We start from the raw sequence: 11,313 nt of genomic DNA, 5'->3' as shown, positions 1-11,313 counted from the left end.
CTATGCATTTTATTCTTTGCCATTCTATTGTAAATGTAGTTCTCTTCATTTGGGGGATTGTTATTTTTTGTGTAGAAACACAACTAATTTTTAAGTGTTAGATTTGTATTCAACTTTGTAAAATTTGTGAGTTTTCACACATTTTTAAAAACAGATTCTTCAGAGGAGAGGAAGATGTAGGTGATATGGGAGGACTCTAGGCTCATACATCCAAAAACAAAACTAGATAATGGTTACCAAGTCATCACAAATACCCCAAGAAGTATTTGTGCTTTTTTTTAAAAAAACTGGGCATCACTTTCAATGTTATTTGTTCTATTTTATTTGTCACTAGTTTATTTCTGATTTTTTCTCATTTCCTTCTACTAAATTTTCCCTATATTTTTTCCTTTTTCTAGTTAATTGCGATGGAATATTAAGAAAAAAGTGAGGGGCTCCTGCGTGGCTCAGTCAGTTTACTGTCTGGCTATTGATTTCAGCTCAGGTTATGGCCTCACAGTTTGTGAGCTTTTACCCCAAGTCAGGCTCTGTGCTGACAGTGCAAAGCCTTTGCAGAATTCTGTTTCCCTCACTCTCTCTCAAAAATAAACAAACATGAAAACAAAAGAAAATAAAGTTTAAATAAACAGTTTGATTAAAAAATTTCTAGTATAAAAATTTGAAAACCGAGTGTCCACTGGATAAAATTAGCAGAAATAAGCAATACAAATGGTAATCAAAACAAACAAAAACACCAAAAATATAAAAATAAGGATTCTGTTGGATTTCTATAGATCACATTGTCTGTGAACAGAGATCATTTTGTTTTTTTCTTTTCCATTTTGGATGCCTTTAATGTATTTTCTTCTTGCCTAATTGTTCTGAATAGACTATCCAGTGCTATGTTGAATGAAAGTAGTGAAGTCACTTCATTACCTTATAGAAGAAGCTTCTAGTGTTTTACTATTGAGTATGTGAGATTTCAGCTTTCCATACATGCATGGCCTTTATTACATTGTGGTTGTTTCCTTCTATTCCTGCTTTACTGAGTGTTTTTAATAAAAAAAAAATTGTGTCCTGTATGTCCACTTCCTGTTCTGTATCAATTAATATAATCATGCCAATTTTGACCTTCATTCTTTTAAGGTGCAGGCTTAAACTCACAGTTTTTCATATGTTGAAAACCCTTGAATTTTAAGAATTCCCACTTGCTAGTCATTTAAAGTATTAATTTCTAAAATTTAATTTGCTTTGTTTTATTGTGGACTTTCCATGAATATCCCCCACAGGTAGTAGTTTGTACTCTTCTTTACTCATGATGTCTTCCTTTGCTTTGATAACCTATTAATGCTGGGGTCACAGACAGTGTTTTCTAAATCTCCATTCTTTTTCCTCCTTGGAAATGTTTGAGGAGATTTGAAGTCCTTTATATGAATTATCCAGTTAATTCATCTGGAAAAGTACTTTTCTTTGGAGTGTATTGTTTTAATTATTTGTTCAATCTACCTAGTAGTTAAAGATCAGTTGAGGTTTTTAAAAGTATTTCTTCATGAGGGAGTCCAGGTAGATTCTATGTTTTTGACATTTATATCCATTTTTCACTATTTCTTGGTATGTAATTCTCTATTGTCACCTCTTCTAATTATTTTTATTTCTATGTTTTCACTTATACTGTGTCTACCTTTATTTCTGATTCTAGTTGGTCTTATTGCTTTTGTTCTTTAGTTAATGGTTTGTCAATTTTGTTCATTAGTTCTGAAAATGAACTCTATTGTTGATATTTTCCTAGTTTTGCCATATCCTACATTGTTCATTTCTGTTGTATGTTTAAATTTCCTTCCGGCTGGTATTTTGGGCTCCTATTGTATTTTTCCTGAGTATTTGAGGTAATTTGAGGTATAAGAAAATGATTTGTGCTATACCATGACAATACCACAGCATTATCTATTAGGCTATGTGGTCACTAAGTTGTGTGCAAGATTATGTGTCTATGGAGGAATAAAGTCCTGATGATTCCTTCTCAGCCACCTTGCTGACATTCTGTGACTGATTTTAAGGTTGTATAGAAGCTGTAAGCATACCCTCTGAGAATGAGAAGTGGAATGATTTTACTTTTCTGTTATTTGGTATCTTTCAGCTGTATCTTAACATGGCATCCTGAGTTTCCTGCTAAAGTTGTACATAGAAGCTTCTTTCCAAAACAATGAGTAGATACAAACCTAGTGCCCTTGAGAGTTTGCACTTAATGATAGACCCGGATAATGATAGAAAGAGTAAAGTTCATCAAAGAAGTCATGAAGGAGATATCCAAATTGAGACAACTGCTTGTAATGAGATTCTCACTGCCCAAACTGTTGAAGGATATAAAACACTTTGGAAAATCTATTAAAGTCAGCTACTTCAGCAAATCCATGTGTTTTTGTAAGCAAAAATCCAAATATATTTGCAGAATAAAAATTTGGAAAAATCTGGAAATTTACCTAGTCCATGCTGAAAATAATTATTTTAACCATTTTGAAAATAGGATTGCATTAACTTTTCAGTTGCATATTTCTGAAAATCATAGACTTAAAAATGAAAAAAAAAAAAGCTAAATGGTGTCAATTTTCGAGGTCCCTCACCAAGAAGTCAAACCCACAACCCTACCAGAGCACTGTTAATGGAGACAGAATTGTCCAATGTGGTGAAACTGAGAAAAAATTTAATCAATGGTCAAATGTTAACAAATGTCTAAGGACTCATTTTCCAGAGAACCGTTATGAATGTAATAAATGTGGGGATGACTTATCAAAGCTCTAATATTTTTATATATAAGAGTATGCATATGGGAGAGAATCCTTGTAAATATAATGAATGTGGGAAAGCTCTGAAGCTGTTCTCCAATGATCCTGTGATCATCAGAGGACTCCTGTGGGAAAAAAAAAATCCAGATGTAATAAACCTGGGAACATGTTTAGTAAATCACCAAGACTAAATATACATAAGACAGTTGGTACTGGAAGGAAAAGGTATCTTTGTAAGGAATGTGATGAAACCTTTGGCCCTCAAGACTGTCTTATCATCACTGAATGCATAGTGGAGAGAAACCTTACAAATTTGAAGAATGTGGTAAAGCCGTTAAGTATGGCTTATCACTAAATGGACATAGGGAAATCCATACTGGGGAGAAACCTTACTGATGTAAAGAACATGGCCTGGCCTTTGCCCACCACTCAAACTTTAATCAGTAAGACAGAATTCATATGGGAGATAAACCTTATAGATGTATAGAATGTGGTAAGGCTTATAACAGTCACTCAAACCATATACAACATCAAAGAATTCATACTGAAGAAAAACCTTAAAAATGTAAAGAATGTGGTAAGGCCTCTAAGAGCCACTCACACCTTACTCAACATCACAGAATTCATACTGGGGAGAAACCCTACAAATGTAAAGAATGTAGTAAAACCTTTAAAATCCAAACCTTAGTCAACATTGCACAATTCATACTGAAAGAAACCTTATAAAAGTAAAGAATGTGACAAGGCTTTTTAACCGTAATTCAAACCTTATTAGAAATTAAAGAATTGATACTCAAAAGAAACCTTACAAAGGTAAAGGTGACAAGGCTTTTAAGAGGTACTGAACACTTACATGACATCACAGAACTCATACTGAAGAGAAATCAAACACATGTAAAGAATGCTCCAAGAACTTTACCTACCACTCAACCCTTACTCAACTATGACAGAATTCATATTTGAGAGAATTCTTACCAAAGTAAAGAATTTGGGAAGTCCTTTAATCACAGTTCTATATTTATTCATTATCCTAGAATTCATATTGGACCAAACCTTACAAATTTTAAGACTGACAGAATTTGTAAGAACAGCTCAACCCTACTCCACGTTAGATAATTCATTTTGGAGAGTAATGATACATGTAAAAACTGTGGTAAGTTTTTTAAAGCAATGGAAACCTTGATTACTTATCAGAAAATGCATACTGGAGATGATTTTACAAATATAAAGAATTTGGGAAGCTCTTTAATCCATGTTCAAGTCTCATTCAACACCACAAGATTCATACTCAAATGGAATACTATATATGTGAAAAATGTGATAAATCCATGAAATAAAAATTTCATTCCAGGAAATGAAATAATATCCATATCATAGGAGTTCCAGAAGAAGTAGTGTCAGAGAAGGGCAGAGGGATCCTTGAAAAAATTATTGCTGAGAAGTTCCCTGGTCTGGGGAAGGAAACAGGCATCCAAGTCCATGAGGCACAGGGAACTCCCTTCAAAATCAACAAAAGCAAGTCAACACCACAACATATCATAGTGAGACCAGCAAAATACAAAGACAGAATACTGAAAGCAACTAGGGACAAATGGGCCTTAACCTACAAGGGCAGACACATAAAGGAGTACCAGACTTGTCCACTGAAACTTAGCAGGTCCAAAGAGAGTGGCAGGAAATATTCAATATGCTAAATAGGAAAAATATGCAGCCAAGAATCCTTACAGCAAGGTGTTATTCAAATAGGAGAGAGAAAGGCTTTTCCAGAAAAAAACTAAAGGAGTTCATGACCACTAAACCAGACTTGCAGGAGATCTAAAGGGGGACTCTCTGAGTGGAGAGCAGCCAAGACTATAAAGGACCAGAGATATGACCACTAACATGAAACCTTAAATAACACAATGACACTAAATCCATATCTTTCACTAATCTCTGAATGTAAATGGAATAAATGCTCCAATCAAAAGACATAGGGTATCAGAAAATATTAATAAAAAGAAAGATCTATATACTGCATATAAGAGACTCATTTTAGACCCGAGGGAAGCTGCAAATTCAAAGTGAGGGGATGGAGAACCATCTATCCTGCTAAGGGACATCAAAAGAAAGATGGAGTAGCCATACCTATATCAGACAAGCTAGATTATATTGTTTAATATTTATTTTTGAGAGAGAGTGAGAGACAAAGTACAAGCAAGAGAGGGACAGAGAGAGAGAGGGAGACACAGAATCTGAAGAAGACTCCAGGTTCTGAGCTGTCAGCACAGAGCCCGACATGGGGCCTGAACTCACAAACCATGAGATCATGACCTGAGCTGAAGTTGGACACAGCTGATTGAGCCACCCTCATGCCCCCAAACTAGATTTTAAAATAATGTAGGGGCACCTGGGTGGCTCAGTTGGTTGAGCGTCTGACTTCAGCTCAGGTCATGATCTCATGGTTTGTGGGTTCAAGCCCCGCATCGGGCTCTGTGCTGACAGCTAGCTCGGAGCCTGGAGCCTGCTTCAGATTTTGTGTCTCCCTCTCTCTCTGACCCTCCCCTGCTCACGCTGTCTCTCTCTCTCTCAGAAATAAATAAAAAACATTAAAAAAACAATATAACAAAAGATGAAAAAGGGCATTATATCATTGAGGGGTCATCCATCAAGAGGAACTAACAATTGTAAATGTTTATACCCCTAATGTGATAGAACCCAAATTTTGTAAATCAATTACAAAAATAAATAAATGTATAGCTAATAATACTGTGATTGCAGTGGACTTTAATCCTCCAGTTACAGCAATGGACAGATCATCTAGGCAGAAAAACAGTAAGGAAACAAGGACTCAGAATGACACATTGGACTTGATGGACTTAACAGATATATTTAGAACTTTTCATCCAAAAGCAGAATACACAATCTTCTCAAGGACACATGAGACATTCTCCAAAATAGAACACATAATATGTCAAGTTATTTCTAGAGAGTATATTGTAAGCCCTGGGAAAGTGAACGGGGTAATTGCTGAAACATCAGAGACGTTCTGGTTTCAAGGCTCTCAGATGTGATAGGACTATGAGAACAGAGCGCCATGATCTCCCAGGAGCCAGTTAGGAGACAGACCCACTGTAACCGCCTCCCAGTCCTTGAAACTGCACATCTTTCTTGTAAATACAGATGTGTGTTTGGTCTATGTCTTGAGGGTCTTTGTGTTTTCCTCCCGTGCTTTCACATTCTTGGATGTTTATACCTGGTGAACATGAAATAAAGACGCTATGTAGTTTGCTGCTGCTGCTGTTTCACTGGCAGAGGCAGCCTTGCACATCTGCTCAGTCTAAGTTGTCTGAGAACTTTTTCTTCAGTGCATAGTGGTGACCAAACAGGGACCGGCAGAATTGACTGGCTCCTAGCTTCATACCTCATCTCTCAAGCCCAAAAAAGGGAAAGGATGTCCACTCATTCAGGTAGGAACTACTAGCACTCAGTGCCCATAACCCTCATTTAGGTTGGGCCTACCGACACTTTATGCCTACAAACCTCATTTACGTAGGATCTACTGGTCCTTGGTACCCATAACCTTCATTCAGGTAGGAACCATTGAATCTCAGTGCCCATAACAAGATCAGCAAAATATCCTCAGTCTTTCCTTTTCCAATCAGGTGTGCAGAACTCCATCATCTTCTTGTCTCTTTTACTTTTGTTTTCATGTTCACCTGTCATGAAAGTTTCACCAAACAGAAGAATATACATAAGGAGCAACTCCATATGTTTTTACACTCATCAGGATGTAAAGTCCCAAAGATTTAACGCAATTGCTTTTTATAATTTATCATCAATGTCCATGATACCCTGCTAAGGGATCCCTTGAATTGGCAGATTGGGAGGGCATAGGGCACTACTTTTTAAAAAAGTGCTCTTGGCCCAATAAAGATCTCTAATTTACACACCTTAAGCCACATTGCTATTCATGCTTTACAAGAAAAACCTGATAAATATAGTTGGCAGGACTTAATCCCCTTGCCTCCTAATTCACCTCCTCCGTCTCCCATTAGGGACAGGACCCCAAAACCTGTAGCTCCAGGCACATTACCAAATATGTCTAACCCCGGCGCCATTAATATGCAGGACGCTTCTTTTCTCCATCTCTTCCTCTGTCCCACCAGTGGATCCTGCATTAAACCCTCAACCGCTTTACTTTTTCTAGTAGAATCCATGTTAAAGGAAAGATGAGTACAGGAAGGTTTTGCTATAACCCTACCCATTCTATGGGCTCAAGGTCAGGCACCTCAGCATGATCACCTTCCTTTACAGGTTTTTTAAGGAGCTCTGTAAAAGCATACGTGAGAGTGGACTCTTGAGCACCTTTACCGGGGGAATTATAGAGGAAATAGGGGGAGAATATGAGATGACCCTTTGGGATTGGAAAACTTTACTTAAAATGGTTCTCAATACCACTCAATATCCCCTCTGGTTGCAAAAAACATGGATTACAAATTACATCTATGGAGAATTCATTAAGATTTTTTTATGTTTATTTTATTTTGAGGGAGATAGAGAGCATGAGCAGAGGAAGGGAAGAGAGAGAGGCAGACATAGAATCTGAAGTAGGCTCTAGGCTCTAAGCTGTCAGCACAGAGCCCCATGCAGGGCTTGAATTCACAGACTCCGAGATCATGATCTGAGTTGAAGTGGGACAATTGACTGCCCCCAGCTATGGAGAATTTAAATAATGGACTTCCTATTGGAAAGGGCATTCTTTTGGGATAGGGTCCCTATATGACTATACAGGCTCAAATAAACACGGGCTGCAGACCTTTACCCCAGATCTCAGATTGGCATGTAAAGTTTGGTCCCATATCCCTGATGCTCAGACACTCATGGGCTCCTTTGCCACCATTCAACAAGTTGCAAATGAACTCTCTATGTCCTTTATTGAAAGATTACAAACTGCTGTCTTAAGACAGGTTAATAATGTGGATGCTCAAAATGTCTTAACCCTTCAATTGGCATATGAAAATGCTAACCAAGATTGCCAGGAGATCCTTGCACCCTTAAAGGGACAGAACCCTAATATTGCTGTAAATGTGGTAACTGAATCCTATAAAGCTGTGTTATTAGCCTCAGCATAAAAAAACCCCAAAATATTTTAAGTATGGAAAATAAGTCTTACATCACCCTATTCAAAAAATGCCCAAAATGTAAAAGAGGATATCATTGGGCCCATCGATGAAGATCAAGAATTGAGCCCCAAGGTAACTCTATTCAGGGAAACTTGAAGGCCTGTGCCTGGAGACAAAACAGGAGTCAGGCATCCCAAATTTGGAATGTGGGTGCCAAAGAATGGATCCCCAAATCAGCAAACAACCCCTTCAATCAAAACCTAGATTAATCTCGGGGCGCCTGGGTGGCTTAGTCGGTTAAGCTTCCGACTTTTGCTTAGGTCATGATCTCGCGGTTCGTGGGTTCGAGCCCCGCGTTGGGCTCTGTGCTGACTGCCAGCTCAGAGCCTGGAGCCTATTTCCAAGTCTGTATCTCCCTCTCTCTCTGACCCTCCCCTGCTCACGCTGTCTCTCTCTCTCCTAGAAATAAATAAAAAATATTAAAAGAAAACAACAACCTAGACTAATCTCAGATCTCCTGGCTGCCACCTCTGGCAATGCAGAACTTGATTTGGGCCTTAAGTCCAATTTAACCCTTAACATTATGGGGGGGGGGAGTCAAGAAGGGACCTACAGGCATTTTCAGCCCCCTTCTTCCCAGTTACATAGGACTTCCATTAGGGAGATCTAGCACCACTTGAAAGGAATATTTGTTTTACCTGGAGTTACTGATTTTTACTTTACCGCAGAAATTTATATCATGATTACGTCCTCTGTTTACACAGAGATTCCTGAAAATATCCCTATAGCACAATTATTTATATTACCTTATTGGGTGCTGGCAACTGGCAATGCTAGGCATGGCCCTAAAGGTTTTGGTAGCACTAATCCTAAAGATGAAGCATTCTGGGCCGTGCCCATATAACATGCAAGACCTACCTTACAAATAAAAATTGCAAACCAATTAATGGTCTAATTGATACTGGGGCCAATGTTACAGTTATTAAGACACATGATTGGCCATCTGAGATCCCCCTGGCCTCCACAACCCAGAGCACTACTGGGATGGGGGAACAAGGACTTCCTTTAGGAAATAAATACCTTTTCTGTACTGACACTGAGGGACACCATTACCCCATTTGTCCTTGACTTCATGATATCATTATGGGGGTTGGGACTTACCAAATTAAACCTGTCCAACAGTAAAATTTACCCTAAAGGCCGTTGCTGGAAACATTCCCCTCCGCCCCCCTGCCCCGCCCCCCCAATGTACTGGAAAGCAGGAGAACTGGTCTGGGTGGAGCAATGGCTTTTTTAAAAGGGGAAAATTAAAGCAAGTTCAAATACTAGTAAAAGAACAACTTAATCTTGGACATATTGAACCTTCAACTAGCCCCTGGAACTTTTTTTTTTTTTTGCATTTCAAAGAAGTCAGGTAAATGGAGGCTCCTCCATGAGGTAAGGGCTGTTAATGCTTGCTTGATCCCAAGGGGGCCATTGCAATTTGGCCTTCCTAACCCAGCTTTAATTCCTCGAGATTATACCATAATTGATTTAAAAGATTGTTTCTTCACTATTCCATTACATCTGGATGACAAGGAAAAATTTGCTTTCTCTCTCCTTACTAGTAACAATCACCAACATAGATTTCACTGGAAATTCCTGCCACCATGCGTGATGAACAGCCCCACCATGTGTCAGTCGTTCATTACTGCAGCCTTAACACCCACCAAAAAGCCCGAAGTTCTCATTTATCATTACATGGATGATACTCTATTAGCAGGTCCCCCAAAAAATACTCTTGAGACTTGTTTACAATTTCTTATGCAGTCAATTACTTCTGTCAGCCTCCTCTTTGCTCTTGAAAAAATTCAGAGGTCAACTCCATGGAAATATTTAGAACATAAATTTTTGCAAAGTTATGTCATCCCACAACATATAAAAATTCATCTTCCTAAACCGACTCTTAGTTCACTACAATCCTTAGGACATATCAATTGGCTTAGACCCACTTTAGGAATTCCGACATAATACCTTACTTCACTGTTTGACTTGTTAAGAGAGGACCCTAGTCCTGCTTCCCCATGGCATGTCACACATCGGACCCCCATTACCTTTACTGATCGATAGGCATTCCAATTTCCTTTCACTCTTTTAATTATAAACAAACCCCATTCTCCCACTGGAGTTATTTAAAAAATTTTTTTAATGTTTACTTGTTTTTGAGAGAGAGAGAGAGACAGAGCATGAACAGGGGAGGGGTAGAGAGAGAGAGGAAGACACATAATCTGAAGCAGCCTCCAGGCTCTGAGCTGTCAGCACAGAGCTCAACATGAGGCTCAAACCCACAAGCCATGAGATCATGACCTGAGCTGGAGTCAGACACTCAACCGACTGAACCCCTCCCTCCCAGGTGCCCCTCCCTCTGGAGTTATTTATCAACTTTTGCTTACTAAATATCTGATCATTGAATGGTTATTTTTAACTTCCCAACCCAAAAGACAGGTACCTCCTTATCTGCCACTCTGACTACAATTAATCCATGAAGGCCACAATTCTATGGTTCAACTTACCAGGGCTGACCCGATATCTATTTTTCCGGGAATTAATAAAGATGAGATGGAATATCTTTGGATCCACTATGGCAGATTACACAGGTGATTTTCTTTATTCTCTCTTGGATGATGAAAGAATACAGGACTACAATTTCTTCATCTCTCTGCTAACCCTTTCAGTTCAAAACAACCAATTTCTGATGTTCTTATTGTTTTTATTGATGGCTCAAAAGGGACCTCCCGAGATGTCATTACATGAACAGGAAGCACCAGTAGGATATTTGCCTTTACTGCTCTCACTACTTCTACCCAAAGGGCCGAAGTGGCTGCTGCTATATTAGCTCTGAAAACATTTTTGAAACAACCAACCGATTTAATTACTGACTGTCAATATTTTGTTCAATTAATGACCTTCCTGTGCCACTCTCAATACTAACTTTGATCAACTTTTGTTCAATTTGTTTCTAGAAGCCCAAGCACTTTTGCAAACACATCATCATCTTTCATATTTCATATTCGGAGTAATTTTTATTTACCTGGATCCCGTACATATGGAAATGACTTAGCTGACTCCTTATTAATAGGATCAGTTTTCTCATCTGCTATCACTTTTTTTTTTTTTTTTACAAATAGTTTATTGTCAAGTTGGTTTCCATATAACACCCAGTGCTCATCATCCACTATCATTTCTCACTCCTTTTTTCACCAAGGTGCACGTTGTCTATCCAAACAATTTTCTATTCCTCTTGCTTAAGAGAATAATGTCATTTGTTCCTGCTCAGAAGGGTAACAATTCTTACCTACTTACTTGCCCCATGGAACAAACTCTCAGGGCCTAACAGCTAATCAATTATGCCAAATGGATGTTACACACATATCATCTTTTGGTAAGTTTTAATGGGTGCATGTGTCCAT

This window comes from Hyaena hyaena, unplaced genomic scaffold (genome assembly GCF_003009895.1).
Source record: "Hyaena hyaena isolate Hyena2069 unplaced genomic scaffold, ASM300989v1 scaffold_838, whole genome shotgun sequence".
Classification (NCBI taxonomy): domain Eukaryota; kingdom Metazoa; phylum Chordata; class Mammalia; order Carnivora; family Hyaenidae; genus Hyaena; species Hyaena hyaena.
The sequence above is the reverse complement of the archived record's forward strand: the minus strand, read 5'-3'. Positions refer to the sequence as shown.